This window comes from Falco punctatus, assembly GCF_963210335.1.
Source record: "Falco punctatus genome assembly, chromosome: 2".
Classification (NCBI taxonomy): domain Eukaryota; kingdom Metazoa; phylum Chordata; class Aves; order Falconiformes; family Falconidae; genus Falco; species Falco punctatus.
Window position 1 is genome coordinate 8,197,289 of NC_137581.1, and position 20,404 is coordinate 8,217,692.

At 39.1% G+C, this 20,404-nt stretch overlaps 1 protein-coding gene and 1 long non-coding RNA gene across 26 annotated transcripts in view; one reads left to right on the forward strand and one right to left on the reverse strand.

Moving 5' to 3' along the window:
* DLG2 (discs large MAGUK scaffold protein 2) overlaps positions 1 to 20,404 on the forward strand; it is a 1,068,724-nt gene that overhangs the window by 687,719 nt on the left and 360,601 nt on the right. The window lies entirely within an intron of this gene.
* The window catches only part of LOC308059077, a 450,864-nt gene that overhangs the window by 235,664 nt on the left and 194,796 nt on the right, over positions 1 to 20,404 (reverse strand). The window lies entirely within an intron of this gene.

The window sequence follows — 20,404 nt, forward strand, 5'->3', positions numbered from 1 at the left end:
TAGACCTAGCAAACTGTGCTTTGTAACAAAAGTTTAGTAGTACAAGTATAGCTATCTTGTTAGTAAGACTTAAATAATATTCTTAGAGTATAGTATTTGTTAGCACATGTAAAGTAAAATGGTATAATTGATAAGCATGTATTTGGCATGGTATTTTTTCCTATTCTCCTTTGTAAAAAGAGATTATACACTCTTCCTTTCCTTGTTTTATCTGGTAAGTGGGTTTCACTTTGCTACAATGCTAGCAAAGACACAATCCTGTCATGTTTTAGGAGTACCTGAAAATGTATTTTGTCAGTGATCATTACTGATACGCCACTGAAGAGAAGAGCTATCCTGAGCAGTGTCCACTGACTTACATGATAATTAATTTTACATAACAGGGTTCATCAGCTAAGGCCACTCTTTAGGAACAAAAGCTCAATGACATGCAGTAACATCTGCCAAGAATAGCGATAAGCTAGGTTCCTGGAAAAAGCCTAATTTTTAATTAACTGAGAATGGGAGATTGGTGTTTACGGACAGAAAAACTGTATACTTTCTCATGTCCATTTTTGCCTCAGACTCTGCCTGCAGATACTCTGTATTATAGAGCTGTGTGGACTTGTTTGAACCGGTTTCTAAATCTACTGTCTGTTTTTAAATCATAAAAGCCTGTAAAATCACTTCTACTGCATTTTACATGAAGTCCCTTTGGTCTAACTTAACTGAGTGAAGTTCTTCTAATAGCAAGACTGCAAAAGCAATCTGTGAGAAGTGGACTTAATGCTACAGACCCTTGCAAATCGATTACGTGTCTCTATGTCTATATGGGTTGACAAGTAGAGGAGTAGGTCACCTGGAGTTTTGTGTAAGTTCAACAAAAGCAAATGCAACCTCCTGCACCTGGGAAGGAGTAACTTCCCAGTGGGCAGTTTGTAGTTATAAGTACATAAATACCAGTATAAATACCTGATGGAGGGAATGAAGACAAAGGAGAAAGACTTTTATCAGTAGTGCCCAAAGACAGGGCAAGAAGCAATGGGCACAAAACACTTGAAATTCCATCTGAACATCAGGAAACACTTTTTTTACTGTGAGGGTGACTGACTCTGGGTACAGGTTGTCCAGAGAGGTTATGGAGTCTCCATCCTTGGAGATATTCAAAACCTGACCAGACATGTTGCTAGACAACCTGTTCTAGCTAACCTTGCTTCAGCAGGGAGGGTTTGATAAGGTGATCTCAAGAAACACTTTCCAACCTAAATGATACTGTCATTCTGTAATTTGCCCCTGAGTCAGCAGTGTGCCCTGACAGCGATGAAGGCCAGCATGGAGGTCAGCAGAGGTGCATGGAGAAAGGACTGGAGGCAACAGTCACGTGTTGCAATAAGGGAAGTTCCAAGTGGGTGTGAGGGAAGAAATAAAATCTTTTTAATGATGGTAGTAAGGCACTGTAACTGGTGGTTTGGTAAGATTATGGGATCTCTGTCTTCAAAGGGATTCAAAGTTCATCAGGGCAAAGTCCTGAACAATGTCACTGAACTGTCAAGCTGGCCCTGCTTTGAGCAGGAGGCTGGACTAGATGACCTGCAGAGGTCCTTTCTGTCATGATTTGTTCTCTGATTCTGTAGAGTACAAGAATTTATATATAAAACCTGTGTGTGAGACTGGAACAAAGGGGATTAAGTTCCTGGTTTTTTTTTTTCCTTTAGTGGAGGACAGTACTTTTATTGACGGTAGGTACAATGCATAGCGTGGGTTTGTATCAATTCATGGCCCATATCTTTACTTAAAAAGTAGTAGTTATCGGCCACTTTAGGCTAATTCATTTTAATAAAACATTCCTATTTTTGAAAGAATTCTTGAACTTTCAAATACTAATCATAGAAGCACAGAATCACAATATCTGGAAAGGAAGGGACCCATAAGGATCGTCAAGTCCAGCTCCCTGCTCCTCACAAGACTACCTATAAACCTACTAAACCATATAGCAAAAAGTATCATCCAGACTCTCCTTGAACTCTGTCAGGCTTAGTGCTGTGCCCGCTTCCCTGGGAAGTCTGTTCCAATGTTGGTCACCCTCTCAGTGAAGAACCTTTTCCTGATGTCGAATCTCAGCTTCCCCTGATGCAACTTTATTCCATTTCCTTGCGTCCTACTGCTGCTCACCAGAGAAAGGAGATTAAGCACCTTCCCTTCTGCTGCTCCCCTTGAGGAAGTAATAACTCCTATATTACATACTACTCTCCCTGCTAGAACTAGTATAAGAACCGATACACTGCACAATTCAGATTTTAGAAGATATTTTAAGTAAGTACACTAACTCCTGATCTTGAAAAATAAAGCAAGCTGTATAATCATTTTTATGTCCATATAATATATAGAAAATAATTTCATTTTTAGTAAATAATATATGGTGAATAATTTCATGGAATAAAAAAAAAGATTAATTTTATATTCGATTACTTTAGATAAATGTGAATATAATAAACTTTGAACCAACTGAAAAACTATTTTTTTCTGAATGCTGCCTACCATGTTTCTTGGAAGCTTTGAGTGAGAGAATATAAAACCTCCAGAAGTAGCAACCATTTCCACTGAGTTGAAGGAGAATTTATCTCAACACTTTGATCTTTTAAGACTTTTGATGCATAAAACCTTCTGCTTCTGCCTCACAAATGTCAGTTGTCCATGGGCAAACATCTACTTTTTAATAAAGAAGTTCTGAATTTAGACTTCATTTATTCTCTGGAAGAAAAAGAATCCCAGTAATTTCTGGCTTAGTGGCTTTTTTTGGTTTCATTTGAGTTTGTGTCAGAGAAAAAAATACAGTGGTTGGCCCAATTGCCTAGAAAAAGCAATGAACTTCAATATGCTATCTCACAGTTCCTTCTATTGACATTTATTGATCATAACTGAAATTCTGGCTTCTAAAAGGCAAAATATATCTGAAAAAATCATCATACTCTGTGAAAGGAAGAGTGTTCAGCTTATGGAACTAGGAGCACAGTGTAGTGGTATAGCTTGATTGGAGAAAAAAAAAGTTAAAGAATAATGAAAAGCTTTCAATTATGACCAAGTTTAAAAGGATAGGCTCTGAAAATATGAGTTTATTTTCAGCAATCATAAACCAAAACTCTTTTGAGTCAAGAATCATTCTTTCTGTTTATAGTTTCTCACAGTTCAATTCCAGTCTTGTGGTGGAGGTATTTTTCTCAAAACCCTGCCTACAGGAATGAGTAGGTCATATGAGTTCCTTCTTTATTGCTATCAGAAAATCCACTTTTCCTTTTTGTGAAGGCAAGTTTGAAAATGGGAATTTTAAAAGGTCTTGGGATCTAAAAAAAGCCAAAAACCACAAGGTCTTGGATAGCACAAAGTTTCAAATGTGATGTTTTATACCAATCTCTTGGTCATAGGAATCTTACTGAACCTGTGACTCAAAAATCAGTTATGGCATGAGGCATGTGTGACTGCATATGAAAGAATTTATTTGCAGAACTGTGAGATAGGTTTGGATGGCCTTGAGTTTGAATTTCAAGGGTTAATGTTGTACAAAAATTATTTTGGTATTTGAGCTCGAGCTGTACTTAAGAGGAAAGAGGATTGATGTGAGGGGGTGAGTCAAAGTCAAGAGAGTGGTTGTGCCTGGAGGCACTTTGCCCTGGTAAGCTGCCCCGACATGTAGCTGTTTCATTCGTTCTTTCTTCTAGGAAACTTGTTTCCAGTCTCTTTCCATTTGTGAACATACCAAATATTTTTTCCTTAGGAGTGTGGATATTTGTAAGGAGAACTTAAATGCATCGAGAAAAGCAGATCGATTGAGAGTTACCTTTGGCAGACTAATCTGGAAACAGTAGATGTACACCCAGCTACCTGAATACCATAGGTTAAAAACTACTGAGGCTCTGCAGTGTTTATCTTTCCTTTGTAAAAGTGTCTTTCCTGATATTACTTTGATTACTGATTGTCAGGAGGTTTAAGATTGTGAAGCTGCAGCATTTTTATGGCATGCTGTGTTGTTCTATCATCACCATAATATTTAGCCCCATTGGATTGTTTTCCCCCAGCTCTCCAAGTGATTTGGTGTGGGGAAAGGAGCATAATACACATGCTAATGGGAGGAGACAAGAACCAAAATAACTTGCCCTCAGTCATGTAGTAAATCAAGGAGAAAGCTTGGAATAGAACAGTGATTCTTTCTCTCATATTTCTGTGCCTTACAGGCTACAGTTAAATGACTACCAGCAAAGTTTTTAAACAAATTAGATTTCTATTCCCTTCAGTCGTCAACTAACCCACTGTGATGTGTCAAAGGAATATAATTTTGGCTAGGTATATGCAGCAAGAGAGGAAATGTGAAGATACGACCCTTTCTCATGCATGTTTTGTTAAGAAAAAATAAAATTAAGAAAAATGAATGTAAAGATTGCATTCCCATCAGAGTTTTTTAACTATTTCTGTGTTTCACTAAAGATGAACCAGTGAAGAAATACTACAATTTCATGCTATTTCTTCAAAGCTTGAAAACTGGAATTAAGAAACACTGGTATAACTATGGTGTGCAGTTTACCTGAGAAACTCAAAGGAAAGAGGAAGTGGAGGACAGGAAACAGAAGAGTCACCACTTGAGAGGTGGTAGATATAGGGGCCCCTTTGGTTTTTGCCCCATGGGCTGTGCTGATGGTGCTTTGCCTCTGATAAAAGTTCTGAAACCTAAATCCCTCCAGCAGCAGCAGGCACACAGTTGTTGCCTGTTAGTATCCATTTGTACCTCTAGATTGCTTACTAAGAAGTGAATTGAGAGTGACAATAGGAAAAAACTAGGGTTTTTTCCAGATTAATGTGAAGAGCTGTTCCCAGGAGAGATCATGTTCTTTACAAGTGTGTCATGTGTCTCTAATCCAGCTTGGGCAACTGGCTTTATTTCGCCGTGATTATATATGAAAACAGAAGTGTGTCTGCTTTGTGATTCACTGCCTAAGTCCCTGTTTGTTAACTTTTGATCTCGTGTTAAGCCTATCAGTACCAGGTCTGTGTGCACTGCAATGGCATACAGCTTGTTCAGGATGTTATTATAATTACAGCACTGCCACAAAACACTGATTCATATCTGCACTGTTTACAGGCCTCTGACAATGCTATTAGTTCAGTACATAATTTGGTAGTAAGTTAATAAAGAGACATTCACCCCATTAGGCAAAGCATGCTTGCTTTGCAGACAGTCATAAATTAGATCATGAGTTATTGACTGTTTGCTCTGTCCTGGTTTGTGTTAGGAAGTTTGATCTTATTAACTGTGTTTGTCTGTGTATCTGTGCGTATCGTTTTTCGAACTACTGTGGAATTAAAAAAAAAAAAAATACCACAGGGGATCCACATGAAAAAAGGCAGGTCACAAAATCCAAATCTGGTTTTCATATATTATTTTTAAAGTTGAATAGGTCTTACCATGGCTCAAGTTTTAAATTGCTAACTTTTTATCAGTTGGATAAGTTACCATGCAGTTCTCTTCTCTGTTGCTTTCACCACTTGTCTTTAGCTGAATCCTTCTTTTTCTTTCTTTTCCTATGTGAAATTTGCATCCCTTACTTGGTATTGCAGAGGCCCAGTGTGTCTCTGAATTTAATTATATTTCTGCTCTTCCTATTTTGAAAATAATTTGGTAGGCTGTAAAAATTCTCTTACGTGGTGCAAGAAAGGAAAGGGAATTCTCAGGTAAATAGCTGATTCTCAGGTAAAAAGAACAGATTTTAATGGGAAGAAAAAGATACCTCTCTGACTTCTGGCATTTGAAACTGATGAAATTTAGGGGCCTCTTTATAGACAGCAGTGACAGACAGTTTTATAGAAGTTTTCTTTGTAACACAACAGTTTCTTCCTCCTGTAAGTTTCTGTGCTGTTTTCCACAATTTGAAACCACTGCTTGCAGAGGACACTTACGCAAAGTGGCACGTTAAAAGGACTTTAGATACACTGCAGTTATATAATGCCCACTGCACTAGGTATTTCATTAAATGGTACTGAACTGGTTAACAGGGCTCTCTCCCAAGAGTTCCTTTAGTAGCCATCCTGCCTGAAATTACCATCACCCCAGAGTGCTGCAACAGCAGAACAGCACCGTGCAGCCAAATCCAAGTGATTACTTCATTAACGTGTTTGCACTGCTACTGCAGTTACAAATTTCAGTAGTTCAGTGATAATCTATCTGGAGCAAGAAGCCTTCTGTGCTTACATACCTTGGAAATCATCAGCTCTCTATGGAGTCTAGTGTTAGTCAAGGAAAAAATATTTCACATCTGTTCCTATACTGGACAGGTGTAACCCTCTGGGGTACTGCTGAATTCTCCATTTCGTTCAATTCCCACCAGAACTGAAAATAAGATGCTGGATGAAAAAGAAACTTACTTAAGCTATCATTAAAAAAAAAAAAAAAACCAACAACCTACCAAATACGTTCCTTATAACAGCAAAGATCTCATTCTAAAACTTTTAAGAAAAACCTTGGTCAACTTTTTGCTTCTAACAGCAAAACCCTCTAATACAGAGTGAGACAGTCTGTTCGTACGCTGTCAAAACTCTTGGCTGTGGTTTGAATAAACACATTAGACTTTCAGACTTTAGCCAACTCATAATTCCTGACAGTCCCTAATGATTGTTGCACGTTCCTTACGCCACTTTTACTGCAGATGTTAGAGCTGGGATTTAAAATTTATTTCCCCATGGCATGTGAGTTTTAATATCAAACTTGCAAGGTGTGTGAGTACTTTGGATGTGTTGCTTACATCATGCCAGTTCTGCATGTTACTCTGAATCATACCATTGCAAAAAGCAGACTTTTTTTTTACTTACCTATTTGCATTCTACTCAAAGTTGCAGCTAACTGTGGTAAGTGTGTAGCCTAATAGTACCGGTGCTCTGAAGCTTCTGAAGTTTGTTACTGAACTTGAACTACATGTTTTCTCCTTTTTTTTTTTTTTTTTTTTTTTTTTTTTTTAACGCTACAACCTAATGAAACCAGAGCGGAAGGGAGGGTTTTCTACTTGTTAGTGCAAGTGCCTGGGAGGCAGGACTGCTTAGTTTTGTTCCTAACTTGCTACGCCTGATCTGTGGCAACACTTTTCTTCTTTTGTGCTAAAGTTTCCCCATTTGTAAAATGGGTATAGTGATCATTATCTTTGCCTCTCGGGGGTTGTTGTGAAGCTTGAACGAGTTCATATTTGCAAAGCGCTTTGAGAGCCCCAGATGAAAAGTGCTTGTAAAAATAGTGAATCTGGAATTGCCTTCTGGGTTATCTGTTGTAACTGGTTTTCCTGCACAAACCTGAATATGCTTCAGACAGTGCTAGTGTCAGTTGGGAGGATTTTAACCACGGGTGAGGAACAACCAAGTAGTTCGGTGCATTTAGCAGGCAAGGCGTATTTCAGTCCCAAGGAAGCACCTCACCCTTCCCCAGACTGGACTCACTGAAGCCGGGACCAGGCAGCTGCTCTTCCTCTGGGCTTTGGGCCTCCAAGCCCCCACATGGCACCGGAGCCAGCTAAACCGGAGGGCTCGGAGGGTAAGTCAGGGCTGTGAAGCCATCCCTGCCCTCTACCACACCTACAGAGCCTGGCCTTGGGCATCTCCCACTGCCTGCAGAGCAGCCTGCAGCTGGGAGGAGCTTTGCAGCTTCCTGGTGCCTTCATTCATCTCGGACTTTACAGGGTTTTGATTTTCTTTCCCCTTTCTTCATCCCAACACCTTCCTCTGACAACACCCTGCAGCACCCACACCTCCTTCTCATTCTTCGCCTCTCCGCTGTCCCACTTTGGCCTCTGGCTTTGAAGGGCAGACATGAATACTTCTTGTGGGAGCAGAAGTTTTCCTTCTGGCCACCATTAGAGGCTGCTGGCTGCCAGAGCCGCCCCGATCGAGCTGAGCTGCCGACAGGGGCTGGATGCGCTGGGAATTTCAGTGCTCAGTTGCTAGTGGGAGTAGTACCAGAAGGAAAGTATCCTACATGACAGTGGCAGGAGACCAGACGCAGAGAGACTGAGGATAACTGGGGAGTTAGAGAACGGACGGAGGAATGGAAAAATGTGGTAAGAGCAAAGGATACCGAAGCTGAGGATCGAGCCTAATGAGAAATGCAGAGGGAGAAGGAATGGGGGGTGGGAGAGGCAACTTAATGTGTGTGTGTGTGGGGGGGGGGGGGATACAAAAAGGAAATAACAGTTCTTATAGATCTCGCGGAAGAGGTTAAAAATTTGACACGGGTTTGAGAGCCTGTTTCAGGGAAGTCTTCTGGAGCCCTCGCCAGCCCCAGCCTCCTGCCCACCCTGCTGCCCACCCTCTGTGTTCCCCCTCCCCTTCCTGCCCTCTCCTGCCCAGGCGGAGCTGCCTGCTTCCTCAGCCGTCCCCTTGCTGTCACAGCTCGCAGTCAAACACAAACAGTTAAACCAAAACCCACGCTGGTCGTGTCTACCAGGTGATCAGTTGCTAACTGGGCATGTGGCCAGGGGCTGCTCGCTTCATCTTGGCGGAGCTACCGGCCTGGATCACCCCTCGCTTGTGTCTGTTCCGCACTGTTTCAAATCTATTGGCTTTAGTAAAGTCGTGCTCAATTTCCAGTAAGTCGTGGTGGGAATCTCAGGTCCGAGAAGTACAACGTGGTCTTTGATGGGTGGAGAGTTGTTTTGATTTGTCTTTAAACTGGTGTGTCTGGCAAAGGCAAGGGCTCATCCCCAACCCAGCGGCTTTACCTTGACATACATTTGTATGTCGGTCACAATCCCAAACCCTGCCTGAAGAGGATGTGACTTATGCTGGGGGGAGAGGGGTCTATCCTACACAGGGGGCATTTTCAAAGGAATAATGTGTGAAGTGAAAGATCATGAACACTACAAAATTACTATAGGTGTGGCTTACCTGGCAAAAGAGTTAATTTTGCTTTGAGATATGCTGGCCAAGCAATAACTGAAGGCTTGTTGTCACAGAAGATCACTTTGTTATAAATGATGTAGAACAGCTGTCCTTCCAAAAGCATTGTACAGTGACAGGGTATCATTCTGCTTTCAGGATATTTGTGATGAAGGGGGAAGGGGGGATGGGGGACGACAAACAGGAAAAAAATGGAGAGGTCCTCCTGTTGTAGATGTACTTAGATTTGACTTTTCTAAAAATTTATGCTTGAGTCTGTCTCTGTGCAAATGGAATGAGTGTCAGCTACTCCTCCCTCAACCCCAAATAGCTACACCCTGTGAGATGAGCTTCCATTAGCTAATAACTACTTCCCATTCTCACAGTGTGTGTAAGGAGATGCAGCTCTTCTGGGAGGCACTAAACCAAGTGGGTTTTGCTTCTCTCCTCACTTTGCATTGGGTTTGTCTGTGAAGCATCCTTAACCTCCGAATTTTATCAGACACAAAAAGAATGGCATTTTTTTGTAGTAGTGTTTTTGGCTCGACCTGCAAGTAGATACATGAGAAATTTTAACTGCATGTGGGGTATTTTTTTGCTGAGGTGAGGATCTAAAGAATATTTAGAGTTGATGTAGAATTTACAACTAGTTTTAGCTGCTGGATATTATTGACCATGTTGCATGCGGTCATCATGACCAATTTGAAGTAACACCAAGTCAATACCATGCAGTGAGCATTCATACAATTTATGAAACTTCAGGGTTTATATAGTTTTCAATAATAATAATAATAATAATAATAATAATAATGTCAAGTTATTGATTTTGAAATTATTAGCTTTGAAATTTTGGTAATAAATTCACTCCTACAGCTAAAAATTGCCTTGGCTTAACCACTTACCAAGCTGGGTTTTTTTAAGTCAGTACTTTAAAATATAAATGCTAAGTGCATTTGGGAGTAATATTCTTTTTTTAAGCTTTCAATATATGTGGCAATTTATTTAAATTATACAGTTTCTTTATTTGGCTTGCAATTGTTTAAATAAGCTATTTTTGAAGTCTCCCTTGCTCTGTGAGCATTTCTCAATAGAGTGCTGGCTGCAGCACTGCATAAAAATTTGCTATCTACAAATTTCAGGTCTAAAGAACTATGCTAAAGCTGAGCAAACCCTTTTTTGATACAAAATGAGGTTCAAATTGCTTTTCAGTGGCAAAGGGAAAAAAGTAAATCAGGGCTTCATTCAATCACGAAAGCAGTGGTAAAACCACCTTTCAGCTCACCTCTGAAGGGAAGCCAGCATTCACCATCCTTCTTGCTCCAGGGAGCATGAGCCCACATCTTCCAGAGGAATAATCACACCATTAAACTGTTGGGGCTATGAAATCAATATATTCGATTATTTCCTTCCAAAGTTGTTTTACTTCCTCAAAGACAAGTAAAGGTTATTTGGGCCAGAGCAACCTTGCAGTGAGCGTGCTGTTTTGAGAGTCATGTACTAGTTGTGGGCTAGGGTCTCCTCTGGATAGATGTCCTGAGAACTGCTCAGCAGCAGTCTTACATGCACCTGCATCAGTTCCTATTGTCATCACAATTCCTGTAATATATTTAAAGAATTCATCAAATCAAAGGAAGAAGCAGAATTTCTTCCCAGTCTTGTCATTGAAGATGCTTTCCTGAATAATGGCAGATTTTGACTGCAATGTAAGAGCGATACATTAAACAAAGTGCAACAGCTTCAGTGATGGAAGCAGAGGTAGTTAAAGTATTTTTCTAGGAGATTATATTGAATAATAAGACAGCAGATTGTCATTTTGATTTCTGTTTCCCTGAGTGTCTAACCTTTTATTTTATTCAATTTTATTTAGATACAAAGCATATTAGCATGAAATTTACTTTTGCCTTGACTGGAAAATCTATTAACATAAACCGACATCATTTTTGTCAAGAAAAAGACATAATAAAAACAACTTTGACCTGAACTGCATTTTTTTTTGTCAGAGTTCAGTTATAAATCTGTAGGTGTTACAGCAAAGAAACATTCAGATAAATGGAAAGATGGGTGGTAGTGTTTCCATCTCTGAAATTAAATGACTGTTACCAGCAGTTCAGCTATATATCTTTGGATTGAAAAGTTTGTCTAGCAGGGCCTTTTTTCTTAAGATGAAAAATCATTTAAGAGATGTAAAAGATGTCCTGTTTCCTAACTACAGCAGAAAGACAGAATGACCAGGGAGCAATGTTTGCAATCTCTTCTAATGAAAGGATTTGGGGACATCAAATGAAACTAATAAGCAGCGGGTTGAAACATCCAGAAGGAGGTATTTATTTGACTGGTAGAAAAGCCGTGGAATTCATTGACAGAGAGCACTGTGGATGTTAAAACTTTACATGGGTTTTGAAAGCAATTAAAACAGATCTGTGGAAGAAGAATCTGTCCAGGCTTATTAAATAGGGGGAGGGGGGCGGGGGGGAAGTATCCCTGACTCAGGAAAGTCCAGAGTCATTCACAGATGAAAGTGTGTTCTGGGTAATTATTGTGTTAATACTTTTCCTTTACCATCTGGTAAAGACCACTCACTGTTGGAAAGAAACAGCAGGCTAGATGGACCCCTGGTCGGGATTATCGCATCCTACAGCTTTTGCCCTTTAGGCAAGTGAACACCTTACGCCACACAGTTTAGCACCCATCTTCCCTACAGTGTGATGGCTCCGGCAGCAGGCACAGCATCGTTCCTTCCCGTTAGGCAAAGGGCTGGATCCCTGGGGAGCTGCCTGGCCCTGGGAAGGGCTGTGCTCCCCACGGGCCAGCTGGGGGGCTCCGGTGCAGGTCTCGCTGGCAGCCTCTTGCCCTGCTACCTGGTTGTGTGTCTCTCAAGCAATCCTGCTACCAGGGGCCAAGCTCTCTGATTCCAATCTATGGAGAGGTTTTTCCACTACAGGGTTGTGATTGTTCTTTTTCCTGTTTTTATTCCTGTTGGTAGCCATTAATGGGTTCCCTCTTGAAATCAATCACTGCCTGGCAGGTTGTGCAGGAACTCAAGCTAGTGCTTAAATGAGCTCAACATTGCCGAGCCGCATTAATATGACCTTTCACCTGTGGTAGTTGGCTGTAGACATATGGAAAATATCAATCTAGGTGGATTTCCATGCTAGATCTACTCTGTTGGTGTCTGAGCTGCTTGGATACCTCTGCATGGGATTTCACTGTGCCAATTTGATGTAATATGAGCTGTCTTTGAGGTCAGTCTCTCTTGGATTCTAGACACCAGATTGATGGGTTTTTTTTCAACCAAGAGGTGTATATAAACACTCCCAAACAAACAGACACACTGTGATAAAGGCACGCTGCCTGAGAGGATAAGAAGATAACAGGCTCTGTTCAGCGTGGCAGAAAGGGTTAACTGAAGGAGAGCTCAGGCCTTGCCCCAGGAAATTCTCTGAACTAGGCTAGAATGCAGAAATGATCCAAAGTATTTTAAACAACAGATAAACTGCTTTTTAGCCAAGCAGCTGAGTTTAAGACCTTTCAGAAAGAAAAAAAAAGGGGGGGTGGGGGGTGGGGGTGGGGAAGCAGTTGCTGATGTCTCCTCTACTCCTCTATTGACACTGTGTGCACAGGAACATATTCAAGCTTCTAAATATATTTTCTTCCAACAGTCTAAAGGCTGCAGGACTTTTCCACTCCTAATTATATAGTGCAGTATGCTGTCTGTTTCTGACTTGCAACTTCAAAAACTGAAATTAGAGCCATAAATGAAATGTAGGGAGAGGGGTAAAGAGATGCTGTGTGTGATAAGTAGCTGGTCTGCTAATATTTTCACTTATGTTGTTACCCGTCACCTCCGTTTTAAATTAAATTACTATTATGTAGAGCCTTGACATTTCTTTAATATGGTTGTTGTTTAGAAGAAAAAAAACCTACCCCAACCTATGATTAACTAAAGCAGTAGCAAAGGACAATAAATGTAAATGTCTTATGACAGTTGGGTAGCTGTGCTGGTTGTATCTCAGGTCTCAGCAAGGTCATGTCATTAACAGGATGTGGAAACACACAGTCATTTCAGGCAATAGCACATTCTGAATTTCAGAAGTATTTTCTGAAATCAGAATTATTCCCTGACAGTTTGGGCTCCAGGCTCCATTCTGGAAATGAAATAAAGCTCAGAGTCCTCTGGTAGTACATCTGCTAGCCATGCTGGTGTGACCTTAAGCCCTCCTGGATGAGATCTGAAATTTTTGACTGCATACCAGTAGACATTTTTACCTCCTGCGCCATCACTGGACTCCTGGTATACAAAGGAGGGATTTCCTTTGTCCTTTTTGCTTTCTCGTGCAGCCTTCTGGAGGACAAGGTCTAGGACTTTGTGCTAGTGAGTCCTGGACATGGGAATCAGAAGAGAGACTGAGGCACTGCACCAGTCTGGTGTGGGAGTGAGCTGGATCCCCGTATGCAGGCTGCTTCTTCTGCTCCTCTGCTTCTTGTGCATTCTGCCATTTAGGCAGGAGCATGCTAGAGATCGACTTTCATTTGGAAAGATAGGTGGCAGTTTTCTTTGCAAAAACACTACAAAAATTCCAAGGGGTGAACTGTAGGGGTAAACTAACACAATTTCAGGTCACCCTCCAAAATCTCATGCAGGCAGCTGTGGCTGAAGGCTGCTGGTATGCTGTAGGACAGGCTGCGTTTCCATTATGTTGTAGTAAAATCTACACATTTTGTAAGATAATGTTTTTTTAAAGATATTTGTAAGATATTTCTTTGATTTCAGTCTCTGGGCTGAAAATTATTCCAGTTGCTGGTATGAATCACGAGGCTGCAGGAGCACAGCACTGGGCTTAAATGAGCACGCCCTGCTTTTCAGCAAGACTTGTTAGCTCAGCCATGCTCCAGCCTTCAGGCTCCCAACAGCCAACACACTGAAACTGGTTTTCCAGCTCCGGTGGAGAAATCATCCACCTGGGTGTATTTACTTGCAGGAATGCTGTGCAAGAGTGTAGTTCCCATCTTTGCGCGCACACGGGCACACGCTCGGTGCAACCTTTGTGCATGGTGGAAGTGTTTGCCCTTCATCCTCTTGCTGCTGAAGGCTGGTTCCAAGGGTGAAGACAGCCAGGAAAGGGCAGGGGAGCTGCTTTTGTTGGTTATCTGTTACCTGTGCTGAGTACGCCTAGAGGCTGCACTGAGGGTTAGTCCCTTTTTGAGATGCTCCATGAAGGTGTAGACTCCTCTCTGGAAAGTTTATATAGACTGTAAACAGGAGTCAAAGGAAGCGGGATGCAGGTGGGGCTTTAATCCTCTATTTGAAGATTATGAAAAAAAGAAGTTAAGTGACCTGCTCAGGGTTGCACAGGAAGAGTTGGGGTGGCACCAGGCCAGCATTTTGGGGGAAAAGATTTTTTTCAATTTATTTAATTGTTTTTCATTTCATAGATTAATGCCACTTGCTTAACAATTTGGAGGACTGAAGGAATATTTTTTTCTCAGAAATGAAACGTTGTGGTTTAGTCCTTTTTACTTTCCTCAGAACCAAAGACAGTTCTGCTCTTGCTAGAAGCGTAGGTTAGATTCAGTGCTTCAGATAGTGCCTTCATGTTAAATACAGTAGGTTTCCATTTCATTGTACCAACATTTGAACATATATTTAAATCAAAATCACTCCTAGGGTTTCAGACTTTTATGAAATTCAGCTCAAATTCTTCTGTGTCATTCATAAATTATTACCCCCTCCCAAATCTTAACTTTTGTCAAGTATTATTTTCAGTCATTAACCATTCTATGCAATATTTGGAATTTCATTATAAAGCACATAAGCATCAAATTTTGAGTTAGGATTGGCTGGTACCTTCATCAGACATTTTCATAAGCACTAGATCCTCTCTAGCTTACAGAAATAGCCAGAAATTTTCTTCTACTGCTAAGTTTTATCTCTTTGTTTTTTAAAATAGACACAGCAGTAGTTTTCTACTACTCTACAATGTCAGAAAGGGGCCTGAAGGGATAGATGAATCTACTACAGAAATCGGATCATGTGTCTAAGGACAATTATACCTAAGGAAACAGTATGCCCTATGGTACATACATATCATTGGCATTTAGTTTTAGTTCTATATTCTGTAATTGGAAAGACAGATCTGAAGGCTGCTGTAGTAAATTTGAGATCCTTTATTCTGAATTCTTAGTTAAAATTTAAAAATAATAATAATTTGTTCCTCTTGGAAAGGAATTATATGGGCCAGTACCAATAATCACATTTTTTACCCGTATATGCTGTAAATTTTACTTACTATGGGATAGGAAGGATGTATATAGAATTTAAAAAAAAAAAAAAAGCGCAGGGGAGTCAGTCTTCCCTAACTATGGGATTAGACTGATTCTCCTAGGGTCAGATAATATATTTATGTTAGTATTCTCTGATCCCTTGAAGAAAGGATAATAATCAGTCCTTTTCAGCTTGTCACCTGTAATCTTGCGTTCCTGCTTGAAGTGCTGTGTTCTTGTAACTTCTGGAAGAAAGAAAGCGTCAGCTTTTATAGGGAAACTTTGGCTAAAAAGTTTAGACAAAACAGGAGCAAAGAAACAGAGTAAAATTTTAGTGCTGCTCTCTTTCTTTCTTTTGTTGTCTACCTGATATATTTCACAGCTTTGCACTGATTCTCCCTTAATTAATAACAATATTTTTACCTTGATTTCTAAGCTTTGACCACAGAATAAATAAAGTCCATATCAATTTCAGCTTTTCTGAGAAGGCAGATAAAAAATAAGTTAAATTTCCTTTAGAAATAATCTATTAACGTTGGCCATTCTGCAATAGAAAGCATGGTAACTGTATTTGTGAGAAGCAGGGCTGTCCCGTTAATAGGCTGCCAATTAATCTGAAGGTGCCTGGATGATAACAAAGACCTGTGGATGACTGCAGATTTCAGTGTCATGATGTCCCATGGAGCACAGATCCTTGCCTTGTTCTTGAGCCCATAGTTGGTTCCAACTAGTTCCTTTGTGGAGCTGCAAGTGGGCTAATGTGTCTTTGGCAGGACCATTTGGTCTTCCAGGACTCTTTGCTGCTTTCTCTTTGGGCACCACATTGCCCAGAACAAGTGAACAGAATGATCAGTGCCAGTTGTCACTTACTATATTTCTAATAAGTGCCTAAGGATTGTACTTGTCTTGTTTACTTATGACTTGACTGAAGCAATTATCAGCTTTTCAAGGATTTCTGCAGTTTCTTGAAAATGGTAAACATGAAAATCAGATTAAGGTAGTCAGGTTTAGAACAAACTTGGAATAAGCCCTTAAAGAATAGTATTTTTCCTTAATCCAATCCCTTATTTGCTTTGAAGACAGCAACAACTATTGGTAAACTTCTGTGTTCCTGACCTTCCCACTTAACAGTAAAACATCTTTCATATTTCTTGTATCAGTTGTAACTGTCGTGGCATGATTTTAGCATGTGTTCTATATTTTACAATCTAGGATCCTTCATATCTGAATTATACTACAAAAGTCTTGTAGAATATATCCATTTTGTTAAAGTATTTAGATGAGTAGTGTGCCATGGGAAGAGCTGCCCAATCTAACTCAGCTACATGCATGGGTGATTCTACAGACTTGAATCAATCTAAATATACGCATAATGCTAAGTCCCCATTTCAGTATTTTGGCTAAAATGCTTTGGTTAATACTTATACCTCAAAAATTAATCAGAGACTTGTATACTGTGCTGAACTGAGGTATGAAGTCCCTCTTTTTTCCAGGGAAACAATAGCATGAACATTGTTCCGAGGCTTATGTTCTTTTAAAATATGGTTAGGACACGTTTTCATTCATTTCTTCTTCTTCTCAGCATGGCACATGCATTCTCCAAAATACTTCTAATCACATGTTGCTTTTTATTGAAACATGAGTCAATTTAGTGAAGAACTCTGTGAACCTGTATCATCATCAGATGCTGAGATTATATTGTTAAATCTTACCAATCAGATTTCTGTATCTTGAGAATAATTTTTAAGAGTTCTTGTTGTATGGAATTAGAGAAAATAGATTTTTTTCTAGTTTCTTATTTGTTGCAAAAGTCATTAGCTATAGCTTAGAATACAACTTCCTTTTCTGCTTTCTCTCTCATTAGAACTTTTAACAATTCATTAGAAATTTTTAAATTTTTTTTTGTAGTCTTAAAAAAGAGCTGTATGAATAGACCTTTCTCAAAGAAATATATGGTGTTAATGTTTACAAGCAGAATGGTAATAATTTTAAAATGCTGAGAGTGTTAAAGAAATGGTTTAATATTAAAAATATATATGCAAGGTATCTTGTGGAAACAAGGAGAGCCATCTTGGAACCATTTATTTCCTGCCTGGATTTTTTTTTTTTTTGTTGAATTACTGTAGGTATTGGTGAAACTATAAGGATCTTTTTTGTTGGACTTGTGTATTTTCGTCTTGGATTAATGAGGCAGACCTTCCCCTTGGCACAGTTCTCAAACTGTGCCTGAAACAAACTTCTACATATAATGTATACCCACCGACAGGCCTTAGGAAGATTTTGAGATAAATGAGGAGAGGGATCCATGTATCAACTGGAATAAACTTTTGCCATATAGTTGTCACATGAATATCTCAACGAAGCCAGGCAAATACATTGGAGAAAGCAAGAACAGAATAATGTGCCCTAAGTGGCAAGACCATACACTTGATCATTTGCAAGAATTTTCTTAAACTGGATTTACCGACTTATTTTGCTAGTATTATTTTAGGCATTTATACTGTTGCATTATTTATATGTAACTAGAAGAGCAGAGTTCTTACAGAGGAGAAACTGTACTGTAAAAGCTTAAATAGAAGGAAAAAATATCCTAAACCCCCTGTCACAGACTTCTGGCTTGACATAATAACAACTATGCCAAGTACTGGCCCTGAAAACCTCCTGCATAGATTTAAGGAGAAAATTATGACATCACAGTCTGAGTGGTGAGGTGTTGCTTCAGCTTTCTTGTTTTATTGTCTTCTCTGAAATTGTCTTATTTTTTAATGAATAATGATTTGGTTTTGTCATCCAAGTGCTCTACGTTTTTAAATTTAGAAAAGGTTCTGGAGTTTCTAGATGAATAATACTAAAAGAATCGTTCAGCCATTACGGTTAAGGTTAGAGTCATCTCATCAGCTTATGGCATTTATTTCATTGCACCATGGATCTGCTGTTTTAGAGGTCTGAATATTCTCCAATAATATTTGTAGACCTCTGAGATCATTGTGTTCCGTTGATCTACAAAATATTGCTAAAGCCGTCAGGACTCTATAGGCACGTATATTATGTGCACACTTTTGCATGTGCATGTATGTTCTTGAATACTCTATTTCTTTTATTTCTAAAGACTAAAAAACTCATCTCTTTGTGAGGAAGGAAAAAAGCCTGCAGGTTTGGAAGGGTGTAGCTGGATATCCAGCTCTGGAAGTGTTCATCATAGCAGACTGCATAGCGTAATTGTTGTCCTGCTGCTTCTGCTCTGACAAAATTTGTATTTGCGTACAAACAAAATACTTAGTATGGAATTATTTCTATGACTGGATCAACTTTGTATTCTCTCACTCCTATATTTATGCCATACTAGCAATATTAATTTATGTATGTTTTATTAAAGATCGCCTTAACTGTTTTAAAGAAGTAGATAACTCTAAAAAGACAAATTTTAGACACTAAGGTGACATTTCTGTTGGAGTGCAAATGCCCTTTTCCAAAGGGTCTTGCTTTTTCAGTAAATGGAAGTGTATGGCTTACTGATTTGGGCAGGTTAATTCCATTTAATTCCATGTTGTTTATTGACTTTCTCCAAAAAACATACTTTTTCCATTAACTAGAGGCATCACTAGAGCCTTTATGAGAGTTTTCAGGTAGATAGGATTACCTAGGAATAGCAGTATTTACCAATGCAGGGCAGAGAGTATATGAAAACAAAATAAATGTAATCCTCCTTTTTAGTGTTTTTATAACCTTTTCCTTTTCATCTTCATAACCATCCAATGGTTAGGATCCTATAGTTTGTTCATTAAGCATGGTATAGCCAATTGTATTTCAGATGTGACAGCAATAAAAGTCATACATTTGACAAGAATCAGCTATATATAGTGATATTAATAGGAAGAGTAGCAGCTTAGACATAATTACTATTTTTCTGAGTGGGAAGTGCTCGTAGGATGTATTCATGATTTATTTAAGAGAGTAAAGCGATTTATGTTAACGCACTTATTATTTTGACAGGCAAACCACACAATTAAACATTTGGAAAATTAATACTTCTGGTGCTGAAGGAAAGCAGCATACCCAACCATTGAATAAAAACTGGAAACTTTTGCAATACAGTACTTTTTATCAAAAGTGAAGTATCAATTTTGTGCCCTTTTCAAGTTCAACCAGTTGTCAGATAAAGGCTGCTATCGACATTTTCCCCTGTAAATGTCCTTCGAAAAGGCTGATAACACACAAAGTCCTTGGTTTCAAATAGTTGTGGTCTTTCTGGTTTATTTTGTTTTTAAACAGAAACAGAAGCACAAGTACATAACAAAAATCCATCCTAAATTCAGTTTTCATCCTAAAAAGTTCAGATAAACTTTTGGTAAAGCTTCATTATCTCTTCATGTGCTAAGACTCCCAAGAAACATCCAGCTCAAGTGTTCTTTTGCTGTAAAGAGTAAAATTCGATAGTTGATCTTTATGTATAGAAACATAATGGAAATGGGAATATTTTTAGCAACCCATATTTTCTTTGCTGGTTGTCCTTTCAGACATACAGAAGAACACATTCATTTATGTATGTCTTTTCCTTCTGTACCCAAAATACTTAGAGGTATCTCATAATAAATGTACTTCACAAGAGTCTTAATTCATCTAGTTCTTTGGAATTTGCTCTTCTCACTTAGCCTCATGTGCAAAGAAAGGATGGCCCCAAAGTTAAGTCATTAGCCTGCTGCTTTTCAGATGGATTGTAGTGCTCTCAAGGTGCAGATTTCCTTTCTAACTTGGACAGATCTGTCAGGTAATAAGAATACTACTTCATCTAACCAGGACGTTTTGAGGGTGAATGTATTAGTTCATCCTCCGATGCTGTAGTAAATTCCCAAAGTAAGAATATGAGGGAATTTTGTTAGTATTCTATGAAAAACAGGTGCTATTACCACACAGCAGATCTTGGAGCCTACAGCCAGTGGTGAAAACCTAATTTGAGTAAATTTCATTCTTTATTTAGCATGAAGCATTCTCTTTTAAATTGTCTGCATTTTTTAAGACAGCATTTTTACTTTGACAGCTTAGAATTCTTTGGCTCTGATGAAGAAATATGAAATATTTAAGGAAGTATTTGAACAGTTACTTGTGTCTCTGTGTTAAATTAAATAAGCTGATTTCCTTAAGAGCGACTGTACTGGTAATAGTATGCAGCATGAGTGTTGTAACTCAATTATATTAGTTAGCAAAGACAAGTTGTTTGTTACTCATTTCTATTACTGTAGTGGATCCAACCCCAATTTAT